Source organism: Calonectris borealis, chromosome 1, assembly GCF_964195595.1.
Source record: "Calonectris borealis chromosome 1, bCalBor7.hap1.2, whole genome shotgun sequence".
Classification (NCBI taxonomy): domain Eukaryota; kingdom Metazoa; phylum Chordata; class Aves; order Procellariiformes; family Procellariidae; genus Calonectris; species Calonectris borealis.
This window is the reverse complement of record NC_134312.1, coordinates 42,963,652-42,980,242: the sequence shown is the minus strand read 5'-3', so window position 1 is coordinate 42,980,242 and position 16,591 is coordinate 42,963,652. Positions and strand designations below refer to the sequence as shown.

General features: G+C 40.5%; 1 protein-coding gene across 2 annotated transcripts in view; it reads left to right on the top strand.

Moving 5' to 3' along the window:
* Positions 1–16,591, top strand: part of OSBPL8 (oxysterol binding protein like 8) — a 95,472-nt gene that overhangs the window by 12,569 nt on the left and 66,312 nt on the right. The window contains exon 1 of one of the 2 annotated variants that reach the window (XM_075150257.1): positions 13,659–13,897. The exons of the other annotated variant lie outside the window; for it this stretch is intronic. The gene's annotated coding sequence lies outside the window, so the exon portion shown is untranslated. Of the gene's footprint in view, positions 1–13,658; positions 13,898–16,591 lie in introns of those variants that run through there. 2 annotated transcript variants of the gene reach the window in all.

Here is a 16,591-nt window from a genome sequence, read left to right as displayed (position 1 = left end):
TCATTTCATCAGGGTTTTTTTTACTGTTAGTTTCTTGTAGGTGATTAAAACGTAAACTGCTTGCTTAGCGGATATTTCTATCTTAAAAATGCAGACTTAAGAAGTTTGGGTTGTCTTTCTTGCAAGATGAGTAGCATCTGCTGTGATTCATACAGCTTTAAGGTGTTGGGGGAAGTGTTGTAGAAGCAAGCTCTTGACTCGTAGAATGGTTTTCTGAATGTAGTTTATGCCTTGATAGAGATGATGCTTGAATTTGGGCCTCTATCTGTGAATTCTTGGATGGAGGGAAGGAAGAGAGGTGGTGTTTTGGTGGTGTGGTTTTTTTTTTGGTGTGTTTTTTTTTTGTCAGAGAGCAACTGGTGTTATCATGACTTGTAACTTGCTATAGCTGACCTTCCACAGCCTGCACTGCGTGTTCTGCAGCAGGGCAGCCCAGACCGCGGAAATTCTAGAGTAGTGAAAAGTAATTGCTAAACAAGTTTCATAGTGGTGGAAACTTGGAAAAAGACCTGACTGAAGGAAGGTGTGTATATGTTATTGGGGTTTTAACTTGCAATCTGAAAGCCCTCACTGAATCCTCACCCCCTTCTCCAGTGTCAAGGGTCCCAAGAGTTGAGTCTTGCAGGAGGAGAGAAGAGATGATGGGGCTTTTCTATTACCAGTTAAGGGTGTAGTAGATGCAATTTTCCAACTTCATTCATCATCTGCCTTCTTCTTGTGACACAACATTGCTGTTGCCATCCATACTGAATGAAAGCCTACTTTAGCTCTGGCGGGGTTATTCTCTGTCCTGTTGCAAGATCATGTTTGCTTGAAATTTATTCTATGTTTTTAAAAAAATAGTTTTCTTTTTATTTCTGTGTTTGTCCTGTTGTAGCCATGTTTTAGACGGTTGCTCTGTGTCATTAACTGTGTCAGTTATACTTGTCTGATACTTTTAAATGCCTTTCCTCCATCCCAGTTTTATTCTCAGGTTTCTGCTTGGATAACCACGTTGTTTAGCATCACACACAACTACCTTGCCTTACCATCTTCTTCCATGTCCATAATAGTTTTATCTTTAGCCCCATGCACCCTTCTTTTTCTTCTTTCACTTAAGCATATAGTAGCGTATTTGTTTTTCTTCTTGGCTATCCTACCTGTCTTAGCAACTCAGAAACCTAAAAGCATTCTTCTCTGTTCTGCTTTTCTTTACTTTCTGTGGAGAAAAATACAGATGTTCACTGATTTGAGCTTGACAACATACATGCATATTTTCCTGTTGTGAAATTTTAAATGTCTCTGCTTAAATCCTGTGCGTGGCAATCTTTGGTGCTTAACTTGCAAAGATCATGCTATTGTAACAGCGTGGGAAAAGCTGCAGTGGAGGTGCTTATGTCAGCAAGTGTATCCTCCCTCCCCAAATAAAATACTACAAGCATAAGCTGTACAAGCAAAAATGGCAACACTCCACTCCTCCCAGTGCTGTGTCCAGGGAGGTTGTTACCAGCATAAATGTATTTGCTAGGACCAACACTTGTAGGAGGCCTACTGCTGATACTCTGATGGAATGCAGTCTGCTCTCCATTGCAGCCTTGGACTTTGTTATGTTCGCAGACTTAACAAAGATGCCATGTGATTGTGTCTTGGCTTCTGCTCCTCCTCCATCATGGTTTCTGATGTCTCATGCCTCTTGTAGTTCCCACAAATGTTTTGCTAAGTAGCGATGACAGTAATTTTGATCTTAAGAGAAGCAGGCCGTCCTTTCTCATAGGAAGTGGAAATGCTGGTCTTTTATGAATTCTGATTTGTGAGCTTTATGATGAGAAGCTCTCATGCCTGGTGTCCTGGGAAAACCTGTTTGAGCTAGCATTTATATATTTAGCTTGAGATGCATAATGAGGCTGACAGCTAGGAGAGAGTTTTTAGCTGGGAAAGCATTGAAATTGCTGTTGAGGTTGTTCCTAAAACTATTGACTTGCTAGTGATTGAGCAGTTTTTCTACCCATTATGAAATAAATATGAACCCATCGTGATAGCAGCATGGGATTTTCATAGTTGTGCTCTTAATTCAATCTGTGCAGCAGAATCTGTAAGAGTTATAGCAGTGGGATATAGCATAGTTTTTTTTTCTCAAAGAACTCCAGTTAAAATTTTAGGAAGAAAGGGAATTACAGATCAAGGCAATATATACCTGAATGCATGTCGCTTATGTTTTCCAGGAGGGAGAGGCGGTTCATGTTTGTGAAGCTCATGCCATGTGTGTCATGAAGTGGGCAAAGTCACCTTTCAGACAAATGTGACTGCTTCTGGGAGGTTCTGCATGGAAAGCTTGTTGCTGATCGACTAGAGCCATCTTAAAGAAAGGAGTTGGAAAGATTAGTGTGAAACTCAGGTGTTTGCTGTGCAGGCCAGTATTTTCTAGAAAGTCTGTGCCCTGATTCCAGGCAAGTTGGAAGTCCAGAGGATTCAGATGTACCCTCTTAGATCAGAACAGCACTTTCTTGTCAGGAATTTGAGGCTATTACAGAAAACTTATTTTGATTTTGGTCAGCTGAAGTAAAATGTCTGAGTGTGCTCAAATCCCGTACACAGGAACAGTTTATTGTGTGTCTCTGTTTTAAGGATGTTATCTCACCTGCAGTAACTTAAAATTTTTATGTTTAATTGGCATTGTGGTACATGTCTTCAGCTAGTCATCTGAGAAGGGTCCAAGATTTTGTTTTTCAAATTAATACATCTTGCATACTTTCTTACTACGTACGGTATGTTCTGCAGATGCTTAAGCTGAAGATTCTTGCAGCGACCTTACAGTATATTCTGTATATTGTACTACGTAACCCCGGGTTGAGGTAGAGAGCTGAGCTGTGTAAAATACTGCCATCTGCAGCACAACTATGTACAAGATAACTCTCTACAGGAGTTAAATGCTTGAAATATGTCTTAACTTGACATGAAGATGATTCTGACTTTTAGCCACCTCATAAAGGGGCTGCTTTCAAAATGAATAGCTAATTCAAGCTTGTCTAAATACCTGAACAGATGCTTGTTAAGCAGATATATTGTGTATATTTGAAAAGAAATTAAAAAAATGCAAAAAAAAAAAAATTAATGCCACTCTGAACTCTAGTAGTGAATGAATGAAGTTCTACTAAGATATACCACATAGATCCTTGGAAACAAAATTCTGATGTTAAAACTGAGGAGTAACTATATGGTGATAATCAGCTCAGATTCACTAGAGAATCAGAAATCACTTTACCTACTTTTCTTTCTGTTCAAAAATAAAAGTTATGTTTCTACCTAGTGTTTTAACTGGAAAAAAAACACCCGTTAATTTATTTGCTCTGACACTAAAGACTAATAATGATGATTAATGTGATGGAATAGATGCAGCAAGAAACTACAGTTTTTTCTTCTGTTGTTGTGATGTGACAGCCTCCTATACAGAATAGCATGGAAAAATTTTAATGTTATTAAAAGAACAGAGTTTCATACCTGGCTTAAAATCTTTTAGTGTAATATGAATTTCAAGCTCAAATGGGAAAGTGTGGAAACCAGGAATGATAGTAATTTACTTTAAGCAAAGCTAAGAGTGCTTTTGGTCTGCACCTGTGGCAGTATTTGTTATGCAAAATGGCTCTTGTTCAGAGGCTGGATACTCTGAAAGGCTCTTGTAAGTGGCTGGATAGTGGTCTGCTATAATCTTTTGTTCCCTACATTATTTAGGGGTGTGACTATAATCCTCTGTTCTCTTCATTATTCAGGGGTGTGGTAACAGAATAACATAGTGATTGCCCCAGCTGCAACAAAACCAAGGGCTTGAAAAGAAACCTGATCATCAGCTAGAGATCCACATGCATCTGAATTTCACAGCAGGTTGACGTGATTTTTTTCTTTTGTAAGAGGAAATATGATACTTGTTGTAAAGTTGTTAAAAATGTTTTTGTTTGAACAAGGAAGAAAAATTTAATATTCAACAAAATGTTTTAGAAGTTCAGAACCGCTTTTGATCAGTTTAGAGCACTTTGTGTGTCTAAACTGGAATGCTGCCACTCTTGGAGATATTCTTGAAAATGGGGAATTGCTTGTAGTTTTGTGGTATTTTTTGTTGTTTTAAAGCTAGTTGGATTTCCAGAGGTGATCTCCAAGGACAGTCTACCACTCTTAAATGTGCTTTTATATTTTTTAATGAAGCATTCAACATATAGGCTTTTAGTTGGCTGTGAGGTCTGTCTGAAGCCTTACCTCGCAATTAAGTGTTGAAGCCCAGGATTTTCCATGCTTTTCACATCTAGGAAAGAAGCAATTAGAGAGAAAAATGAGAATTCCAGGTCCATCTGCCTGTCTAGTCATTCTGTTAATTTAAAAATGGCAACCATAGAAAAAGCAGGCTTGGCAACATAAATTTTAAGTAGCTTTCCTTGTCAATACTCGATCCAAAAGGCAGAATAAATAAGGTACCTTACTGCGGGAGAATGAAGTTAAGCTCTGTGAATGTGGACGGTGCTGTGCAAGCTGCGAAAGAGTTCTGGCCCACGTTGATATGATTAATATCTATTGTTATAGATAAGCATGAAAAGGGTAAGATCCAACTTCATAGCCCACCTAGCTCATCTTTATCCTTTGTTTCTATGCCTATTTTTTTCTGTTAAACCTTCAGTTTTGCTAGGATCAAAGAGTTCCCTTCATCAACCTTAAATGTTTCAGGATCTTCATGGAGAATTGAAGAATTCTTCAGTTCTTGTTAAAATGTGATTTATTTATGAATTGTGATTTTTAGTAAAACGACTGACAGATCCCTGAAGGTGTCTAAGGAGACAATTGTGCTTTGCTTTTTTTTTTTAATTGAATGCAGTATGCCATTCTCCAGTCCCAAAGTGGATAGACTGCTTAGCATTTTAATTGGTTTTCAAGCTGAATTCAGCTTTAATGTTCAAGGCCAAAGACAGGGTTATGAAGGTTAATTATACTTATCAACATTTGGAAACAGTCGGTTCTCATTATATGTAAAGTGTTGGTACAGTGCTTTTCTCCTGGGGGGGGAAGTGGCTTATTACTTCATGATGTAACTGGAATGCTTGTGTGCTTATCTTGGTTAGGTGGTTTCGATGGATAAGCTTCTCGGTTATTTTACAGTTTGGTACTTATAAATGGCATTGGAATATCCAAGTGGCTGTTCACTTAAAAACTGGATTTTATGAAGTTAATAGCACTCCTGGAGTTACCAGGTCTTAATTTCATATTCCATGTGTGTTTCAGACAATCTGGATATGAAAAAGCTTAAGTTATGAATGTTACAGACTTTCTAAAAGCTATCATGGGAGTGTAAAACATGCAGTTGCATTAAGAACTACTGGCTTATCGTATTTTTTTCTCAAGTTGTGATCATTAGGAGGAGAGGGCAGCTCACCCTTCTCTGAATTCTGTTGAGGGCTACAAAACGAAGGAATGAAATCCTTTCTTACGGGAAAGATTATGCATGCCAAGGTGTTTTTGAGAATAAGGGGCTCTGCACACTTGTTGCTTTCATTGAAATCAGTATTACATGTGCTTTTGCTTCACAATTTTGGAAAAAAAAAAACAAACCAACAAACCTTTATTCTCTTACATGTGCATTACAAGACTTCTTGGAGAAATTGGAGTTTTTAAAAGTTAAAACCTCTAGCTGTAAGTATAGTGTACCTGCTGAAGTTCACTGGTTTGTATCTGTGACTGCTGGTTTTGGATGTTCAGTCTGGGCACTCAGTTAATAATGGATTGAAAACGCAGGACACGAGATTTCTCCAGTCGCCCCTTTTAGTGTAGCACACAGTTGGAAACATGTAGTGCCGGTTATTGGTACAGCTACTCCTGCAGGAAATCTGGACGGGTACATTCAGTTTTTCTCCTTCTGACATCTCAGTGCGGTGTGTGAAAATGAGCGTCAGAGATGGGATGTGCCCCAGGAAGGGGACGCTTGGCTATGAGTAAGTTGGGACATACATTTCTGTTCAATTATAGCTCTGAGACCTGACCTATTGCTGCCTAGCTCTATTTACATCGTGAAGCATGGAAGTTAGCGTTTCATTCTTTTCCTAAATGCTAGACTTTGAAATGCATGTGTAAGCTGCCTTCAAGGGAATAAAATGTGTAACATGATATTCAGAGGTGTAGTTAACTGCTGTGGCAGAGATACAGGGTATTGAATTGCTTTATGCTAATATTATCTTGGTAGTTAAGCTAGTGTTATCGTGGTATTGTGTGTGATTTTAAATGTGAAAGTAAACTATAAAATGCTACTAAACTGATAACTCTTGTCAGTTTTGGTGACAATATTGGAATGAGGTAATGCTGTGAAGGGAAGGCTGTAGTTTTTCTCTTTTAAAAAATAAATACATATTCTCTCGGAAGTATTCTTTCCCTTATTTATTGTAAAAACACCAACTGAATTTGCTGGAGCTCACAAGCATTGCATCCTTCCTTCCAGGAGTTTGTGTCTGTCTTCTGTCTGTCCCTGGGCTCCCAAACTGTGCGATGTCTCTTGCAACCTGTACCATGCCATTCTGACTTCCCTTACCTAGCTGAGTATTGAGGGGATGGATAGAGGGTGGTGGGGAAGCAGGATTCAAAACTTCGTATCACACAGTCCTATGGGATTGCACAGCTGAGAGGATAGCATTCACCTTAAATCACATGCTCAAGCTACCTGGTGGCCCTGTTAACCCATTTTACGGGAAAGAGAATTCACAGTACTTGAGTAGACTGGGTGGAAGGGCAGGAGGATGTGCCTTGTCCGTTCAATATTTGTTTGGCCCTGAATGGAAAAATTCTTTGTTCAGGATGCTAGGTTTTTTCTCTCTTTTTTTTTTTTTTTTTCCTTCTCTGAAGCATTTCAGAGAACTTCCAAGGAAGTGTCAAGACTTTAGTTTCCTAGCTGAGCTGTATGAGGTGACCTTACAACCACTCCCTGGTTGTCAAGGAACAGAACCCTATTATCCCTACTATGACACATACTTTCTTTTCTGCTTGAATGAATTTAGTATCTTCTATGTTGGTCCCTGAAGCAGAACCTTAAATGTACCCTGATAATGTGTGGTTCTTGCTACGGAGAATCTTGGTGTCTCCTCCCAGTACTGGGAGCAAAAAGCATTCTGCTCTTCAGAAATGGGATAGCTTTGGGAACAAATAGGTTAACTCCTGTGCTTGAGGGCTGGCTTTGAGCTGTGAAAGGCTTGGCTTCTATTTTCAGCTCCGGCAAAAATTATTTTTATATAAGTTGCTTGTTTATTGTTGCAAATAGTGTGAGCAGTTGCCTAACTTAAATTAGGCAGCAATATTGAGCTGATTTTCTGAGGGCTATGAATTGCAGGTAAGTTGTCACTTGATTATGCTCGTATCTCTTCCATAGCTGCTTGTTGTGGCAGGCTAGGTGCTTCTCATCGCCCAAAGAAATGTCATGGGCGAGCATGTAATTTGTTGAATAGAAATGGGTGGGGAAACAAGAGGTCTAGTGCTAGGTCACTTGCCAAGTCTGCAATGCGACAATATTTTTACGGTTCCTGTGGGTCAGGTTGTATTGTTTAAATGCTGTTGGTTCATCCTGTTAAATTAAAAGCTATGTGAGACCGTTGAAGCAGTTCCAAATCAAAGTTGATCAGCAGTTACTCAGTAGCTTCAGAAAGACAAGCTTGGATGTTTGCTGCTAAAAGCACTAGTCCTTGTTAAGCCTGTACAAAGGTTATTTGAAATATTTGTTAGTGACTTAAAAAAACCTCACAAAACAACAACAATGATGAAAAAACACCCACAAAAAAACGCACTTCCCTCCAATATCCCCCAAAAAACTCCCAAACCAAAAACAAACCAAAAACCCAAACAAAAAACTAATCCCCCCAAAAAACCTATGAAAGATCCTGAATTGCAAACATATAGAATAGCACTGACACCTAAAAACCCAGAAGTTAGGTTCATCAGCTTATTTTAATTAGGCAAGCAGTAAAGTGAAAAAAACTAAACTTGGCATAAACAATGGAAATCTAAATTAGACTTTCTAAATCTTTTTAATAAACCATGATGTGTAAGCCAGATACTATCGCTGCCTGTTTGAACCTGTGCTACTATAAGTTAGAATTTCTACGGTTTTTCCTATTGCAGTAGGCTTCTCTGACCTTTTGTTCTTAAATTCTCATACAGATATCCTGTATCTTGAAATTGTGGAAACTGCCTTCTAGCACTAGCCAAGAGAAATCCAAATGAAGGCCATCTCTTATGTCATCAACTCTATTTTAATATCAAGAAGAGGCACTGCTGCCAAGATAAGAAAACTAAATTGTATGTGAGAATAAACATTAGGTTCCTGTTTGAAATATCCACCATGTTTAATCCTGCAGAAAGTCTATTTCATAAAAACCTCTCAAACACAATATAACTGTATTGCAGCTAAGCACAGCTCAACTGAGACTTGTTTGTCTGTGTTAAGTCTTCTTGTATGCTTTTAATCTTAGAACTTGCATTGATTTTTCTGTTTTATGTATCTCAGGTGAGAGCAGAAATTAGGATTGTAGTTATTTTCTTAGCTGAGCCCCTGTGAAGCGTGTCCATGGTTTTTATTAGCGGGACCCAGAGAGGTAGTCTCAGTTCCTTGGTGAAACTAAGCCATTGCGGTATGGAAAAGTGATTCTGTACTGGTAGGTCTTTGGGACCTCTGGATGAGGAAAGATGGGCTATTTTTTTCACTTCACATTAATGCTCTTTCTCAACAGTGTTTGCTAACGAAAAAACTATTACCACTGTTAGACCTTTGGAAGCCTGTAGTCCAGTGTTATTTCTAAATGAATGCAGTTAAATGGCGTTACACTCAGAATTCGAATCATTGTATTCTTCTTGGTGAGTCACCTAAGTCATATTTTGAGATTGGTTTTTTCTTTTTTAGTGAACCAAATGCCCCACTACTCCCCTTTATGAAACTTAAGGTGTCCTTTCAACAGATATGAAAATTTAAAAGAGCTCTTAAGGTGTATTTCACCTCTTTAAAATGAGTTAGCCATCCTTTTCAGTTCTGAGAAGCAGCAAAATGCACAGTGCAAAGGAAAGATAAAAAACCTAGTAGAATTGCCACTTGGAAAATCGGTCCTTTGCACTCACTCAATTTTGGAGGTATATTACTCAGTTTATGAATTTGGTTTTCTTCTTTTTGCTGTAGATGTGTATTAAGATGATTCTCTTCCACTTCAACTCTCTGTTTATTCAACAGTAACTGTTTATATTGCTTTGAACTTGAGAACCCTGGTCACATTTGGATCAAATTGAACTTGGTAGCATACAGATACGGAACATGAGGAGAGTTTGTACTCAAGGGAGCTTAAGTCAAACACTGCCAGTTACTAGCTGAGTTGAGTTACAGTAAGAAAAGTAAAGATCGCTATCTGCTTTGGTTAGTATTGTGGTTTAATCCCAGTTGGCAACTAAGGACCACACAGCTGCTTGCTCACCCTCACCCCCTGGAGGGATGGGGGAGAGAATTGGGGCAAAAAAAAGTAAAACCTGTGGGTTGAGATAAAGACAGTTTAATAGGACAGCAAAGGAAGAGAGAATAATAATAATAATAATGATAAAAGAATATACAAAACAAGTGATGCACAATGTAGTTGCTCACCACCTGCTGACGGATGCCCAGCCAGTCCCCGAGCAGCAATTGCTGCCCCCCAGCCAATTCCCCCTAACTTATATACTGAGCATGACGTCATGTGGTATGGAATATCCCTTTGGCCGGTTTGGGTCAGCTGTCCTGGCTGTGCCCCCTCCCAGCTTCTCGTGCACCCGGCAGAGCACGGGAAGCTGAAGAGTCCTTGACTACATAAGCACTACTTAGCAACAACTAAACCATCAGTGTGTTATCAACATTATTCTCATCCTAAATCCAAAATACAGCACTATACTAGCCACTAGGAAGAAAATTAACTCCATCCCAGCCAAAACCAGGACAGTTAGTTATAGTAGTTTCTGGGAAGGCTGTAGTAGAACCTCAGTGTGATACCAAAAACCTGATACTGTAGGTCACTTGTAGTCACCTCCTTACACGTTTCTGCTCTTTTGAAGATGTGTGGGTTTGGGGTTTTTTTGGGGGTTGGTTTTTGAGTATGGTCTGTCCTGCATAATCTGAGCTTTGACCTTTACAGCTGGGTGATTCAGAGGGTACGTATAGCCATGAATGTGGTATTAATTTGAATTTGCTTTAGTTGCTTTGGATCTGTGTCCACTGTCAAGGAATATACTGAGAAAGATTTGATCACTTTTGAGGACAGTCATCCTATTCCTCCAGGTGTCTGTAACCCCTGCAAACATGAGGGAGAGACCATAGGTGAGAAAAGGGGGTGGCGTAGTCTTTTGGACACAGTCTTGGAAAAATGTTCTTGACCATTCCCCAGCAATAGAGACTTTTTAAACATAAGTGGTATTGTAACATAAGTCGTATCTGCTCTAATGCCCGAGATAGTGGCTTGGTGGTTATATTAAAACTGAAAATTGTTTGTAAACTCTTAATAAGCAAAATGTTTTACGATGACTGTCTGACCAGGTATGTATTCTGAAATTGTGACAAGCTGGAATCTTGCTTGTGTTTGCTTAAGTCAGCTCAAAGAGAAGCAATGTAGGAAATCAGCTGCAACAGCTTTTGATGTGGCAATGAACTGTCTGCATGATGGTGCCTATCTGTCCAAGCAAAGTCACTGCAGCTTCAGAGGTACAGAACTTTACAGTAGTTTAAGCTAACTTTTTACTTTATTTGCAATAGGTAAAGAGCTCTCATCTAGTCACATATAGTTCATCTGGCAGTAGGTAATTCATTGATCTGCAATAGTGTGATTACTTGTGATCATTTATATATAATCTCAGAATAGCTCTCTGAAACTTTATTCCTTATGAAGTCGATTGTATTCTTAACCTGCACGTGAGACTTAATGTATTTCTGTATCTATGATCGTATTATAACCAAGATGTTTAGAGGGTTTCATCACTGAAGGTAGTATTCTGAATCATTTGAAGTATTAAAGTAGACTTTTAGCATCCCCTTATTGTGGCTTTTTCAGCACAATGAATTAGTTCTTATATTCTTAAAGTGTTTTTCATAGGCTTGAAATAGCAAGCATCCTTTTTTTTTTTAACCTTTTTAATGCTTTGACTCTGTATTTGACAGTAATGTCTGTCAAGGGGAAAAGAGAAAAATGTTACTTTTAGGAAAAGCAAGGTTGGATTTTGTTTTGGAAAGTTCCACGCAGAGGAAATCCAGATCTATCTCGTGTCTCAGGATGGCAACTGATTCCACTTTGGCATCAGAAACAGAAGGACTTGTTCCGCCATCTATCCATCTTGTCTGTGGAAACATCTCTGCTGACTTATCTTACTTTTTCATTTCAGAAAAACCTTCAGCAACATCAACAACATTGCTTTTCCTTTTGCCTTGGCTTGACTCCCTTCGCTTCCTGCAGTAGTTTCCAGTCGGTATTGGGCGAGTCTGTAGCTGTAGATACAGTCCATGCTTGCACTGGCTGTTATGGTTGGAACAGAGGTGGGTTAAGAGGTGGCCCTCAGCTGTTCTTTACCACTGCTGTGCCAGACCTGCGAGCAGAAAGGCAGGTGCAAAGTCCCATTGCCTAGCTCAGTTTAAATGATTTGTGTTTTGAGAGTGTCTGTTTAAAATAATTTGCAATAGGGAGTGTCCCTCTGACAGAAGAGGGCTAGGAAGCACCTGCACAGGCAGGCCTGTGGGCAGGTCAGAAAGGCAGCAGCTGCAGTGGGGAAGGTGGAGGCAAGGACCGGGTGTAGAGGACTAGTAATCTCTTAACAGACACTCAGCTGTGTCTAGAAGAGCATGTCACACTGCAGCTTCATACGGCTGCCAACATGAGCCATGAGAAACCACAGGGAGTACCAGCTGGCCTCTCATCACAGCGCAGAACAACTGTTTTTTTACTCTGAGATATTAATAGGAGCATCTTGGCTTCTAATGCAAACCTCTAGATGAACATGAGTTGACTATATAGATGGGGGGGTGTGTGTGTGTGTGAGGCTATTAGTAGTACCTTTACAGTTGTGAAAGAAAACTTCTAACATTGTTAGAAGAAAGGCAGGATTCCTTGACTTAAAATGATTACATTTGTCATGTTGCTTTCTTAAACCTTTTTTAGTTTGTCATCTTTGGGCAGGAAAAACACAAGGCCTAAATAGCAAATGTGCCTTTGTGTCTGGGGTGGAGTTCTGAAGTGAAAACAGTTTGCAATGTGTCTAACCATTTAATCTGACTGCATCTTTTTTTTTCTTCAAAGGCTGTTGTTGACCAATTTAACCTTGTTTAAACAATGCTAGTATTGATACAAGTATATCTGTTGTAAGGTTGGTTTGGCATCCACTTGGTTATTTTGCTGGTTGGTACTGCAGCATCCTGAAACGTAAAAATAAAATGCTGGATTTGGCTATGTAAGATTTGATTGAATCTTCTTTTTCTACATCATCACAGCAAAGCAGAACAAATCTTTTGAATATTTTATGAAGCTTCATAGGTGCTGTCTAGTTTAAGCTTAATAAATGCAAAGAATTTAATGATTTACTGCCTCTCTTGTTCTTATCCTCAAAAGTTAGACTGAGCCCTAGATAAAACTGGCGTGTAGAGGCAAAGTGGATAATGGTCTAGGTAACCAGACACCCTTGTGTGGAGAAATAACCATTTTTAGTATTGAGACCTCCAGCTCCTTTGGATTGTGGGAGTAGTCTTGCAAAATATGCATCATGAAGACTGGGACAGGTTGGGGAGCTTTTAAGTGCACTTTAATGGCCAAAGGGCTCCAGAACACTTGGGACTTGAGCTTTGAGAGGATGCTGGGTTTTAGTGCCTGGAGGTGACTCTTGCCACGTCTTCTGTACTCCTTGATTTTTGTCAGGACAAGTTTACCTGTGGGACACCTGTTTAAGGTAGTAATTTATTAAAGCTGCAGTGGCTGTTTAGAAGTTTTCTATCCTTTTCATGGCATTCACTGCCATCTATCACTCTCAAAAGATAGCTGAGGTATCTGAACTATGCTTCTGCTTTCCAAGTTTTTTCTAGATGAGAGATGTTTTCAAATCTTGTTCTTATGCGCTTCAACTTTCCTGTTTTCGTTCCCTGCCCCCCGCCCCGCTTCCGAAAACAGCAATACAGAAACAGAGGAAACAGCTTTCTTTGCACATGGACTGTTTATTCAGGAAATGAGAAGGCAGGTGATGAAACTTGGGGTGGAAGGAAGCGTTTCATAAGGGTGTATTTGGTGACTGATAGCATTAAGTGATGACAGTGTACTTGGGAGACATATGTGAGGCAGTTGATGAGTCTGGTGTGGTTATACCTCTAGCAGACCTTTGAGCATTCAAACATTGCAGTTCAGAGTTACCGTAACCATGCAGTTAGTCATCTACGACTTCCCCTGTATTATTACTGGTTTTGTCAAGCTCTCCTATTTGGCCTGACTTCACAGTAGTAGGAATTGAACTTAGAGATTTACTCAGCTCTCAAATTTCTCTTCTAGAATTGCAGAATGAAACCTCTTCCTAGTTCTTCCAAGTTCTTGTTAGGGTGTGTAAGATGCTTAGTTTGGAAGTTGAGAAAAATTTGTTCTGTTTACCAGATCTTTTGCTGAATCTTTTGACCCTGTTGGCCCCACTCCATTTTTACCAGTATCTCAGCTTCAGTTCCTGCTTTCTTGGAACTGGTCTCAGCAAACACGGGGTCCTTGGCAAGCAGGGACATTGTGTCATGTGCAAGAAGCTGGCCTGATCTGTAGCTTGGTAATGAAGTGTACTTGGTGTGTGGACTCGGGAACTGAGAGAGACGATCTGTGGCCTCATACTACAACCGGGGGGCTGTACTTCCTCTGCTGCACTGGATTCAAAGAACCTTGAAAGTAAGGTGTGTACCTTTATTACCTTCTGTGCTATTGCTGCTCTCCCGCTGCAAAGTGAAAGTGCCTTCACTCTGTCATATGACTGCTGAATGGCACTTAGATTATTTGAGAGTCTTGGTTTGATCACCCTAGTTAGATTTAGGATGTAGATTTCCTTTAATCTCTTAAAACTGATCCTATCCCCGTTAGCTCTTAACTTTTATGAAGCTTCTTGTTCCTTATTTTTTTTTCTTTTTAGCACTTAGATACCTTTCTCAAGAGTATTACCTTAAACTTCCTTATGGACCTTACTGAACTGAATGCACTGATAACCATGCCTGAGAACTGCTTACCTAGGGCTCACCTGGTGATCCTGACGGGCAGCGAGTTGAACGTGAGCCAGCAACATGCCCTTGCCACAAAGGTGGTGAACGGTATCCTTGGGTGCATAAGACAAAGCATTGCCAGCAAGTCGAGGGTAGTGATCCTTCCCCTCTGCTCAGCACTGGTGAGGCCACACCTTGAGTGCTGGGTCCAGTTCTGGGCTTCCCAGTGCAAGAGAGACATGGACATACTGGAGAGAGTCTAGTGAAGGGCCACGAAGATGATCAAGGGGCTGGATTGTCTCTTACATGAGGAAAGGCTGAGAGAGCTGGGGCTGTTCAGCCTGGAGAAGAGAAGGCTCAGGGGGATCTCATCAATGTGTAAAAACACCTGAAGGAAGGGTGTACAGAAGACAAGAGCCAGGCTCTTTTCAGTGGTACCCAGTGATGGGACAAGAGGCAGTGGGCACAAACTGAAACATAGGAGATTCCCTCTCAACGTCAGAAAACACTTCTTTACTGTGAGGTGACCGAACACTGCACAGGTTGCCCAGGGAGGTTATGGAGTCTTCATCCTTTGAGATATTTAAAAGCTGCCTAGATGCCCTCCTGCAGAAGGGGGTTTGGACAAGATGACCTCCAGAGGTCCCTTCCTATCTCAACCATTCTGTGATTCCCTGTGGAATAGCATTTCTAGGGTACTGTTGTGACTCTGCTTTCCAGCAAGGACCTAAGTGAATTTTTACCCTTCTTGATGCCAATGTAAACTACTAGATTTTCCTTTCTCCCAGCATGCTTCACCCATGCTTGTTACCACATTGATCTTTGAAGTCAATGTATTATGCCCGTGTCATCTTAAAGAAATTTAGAATATACTCTGATCTGATACCTGTCTTGGGCAATTTAAGTGCGTTAACTTATTTTAGGCCTTAAGGAAAGAAGGCAGGCATCCAGCAGAGCTTCGCAGGCCAGTTTTGGAGGTCAGAGCCCTGGAGAACGCTTCCCTTTTGGAAAGGCCGGATCAGCATGCAGTAGCCATTTCACCATGCGCTTGGTGCAGCCCATTAGATCACAGGTGAGGCTGTACCTTGCCCGTGAGGTTATGATGCTGGAGTGTAAGAGGGTACTCTGATACTATAACAGATCACAAAACAGTATCACAGTGCAAATGCCATATCTAATGACCATAGGTGACAGTACTTAGGGAGAAAGCTAAAACCTGCCTATATAATACAGTATGTAGGTGTTCAAGTAACTTGGTCCATCGATTAAACAGAAAACCTATTAGATTCGGGGGTTATCTCTACCACTTCCACTTTGTGGCTGCACCTTGGCTGAAATTCAGGAACTCGTGTGGGGGACAGTGAGGATACAGGAGGTGGCATAGCAAGCACCTCAGCCATGAGATCAGGCAAAGATTCTTGATGAAATTATCCACATTTAGTGAAGTGTTTGAACGGAAGCTAATCTTCTGTGGGAGAAGGGGAAGAAGAGTCCTTTTGTGAATTGAATTATGGTTTTAATGTTAGAAACATATCTTCAATAAGGTATTACTTCCATGGAGTCAGATTTAAACTCTAATATGCCTGGGACAAGTTACATATTTGGTGAGGAGCCTTTCTTATGCTGGAGGAAAAAAGGGCTTGTCTTTCCTAATAACCCCTTTATTCAGTTAAATGAACATATCCCTACAATAAACATAATCTGGTTAACATATGGAATTTATAAGTCAATATAGAACACAGCCAAATCCACTTGTCTGTAAAGGAATGAAAAAAGGCGTGCTGCCACAGAGACTTCTGACATGGCCAAGGCATCTGACTTCTGCTGCTTTTGCTCTGTGACCTATGCAACTGTACTTTAGAGAATATCATGTTACATCATAGAATCATAGAATCATTTAGGTTGGAAAAGACCTCTAAGATCATTGAGTCCAACCGTAGCTTAATAGTGCCAAGTCCACCAACAAACCGTGTCCCTAAGTGCCACATCTACACGTCTTTTAAATACTTCCAGGGATGGTGACTCAACCACTTCCCTCGGCAGCCTGTTCCAATGCTTGATAACCCTTTCGGTGAAGACATTTTTCCTAATGTCCAATCTAAACCTCCCTTGGCACAACTTGAGGCCATTTCCTCTCGTCCTATCACTAGTTACTTGGGAGAAGAGACCAACACCCACCTCGCTACAACCTCCTTTCAGGTAGTTGTAGAGCGTGATGAGGTCTCCCCTCAGCCTCCTCTTCTCCAGGCTAAACAGTCCCAGTTCCCTCAGCCGCTCCTCATAAGACTTGTGCTCCAGGCCCTTCACCAGCTTCGTTGCCCTCCTCTGGACACGCTCCAGCACCTCCATGTCCTTCTTGTAGTGAGGGGCCCAAAACTGAACACAGTATTCGAG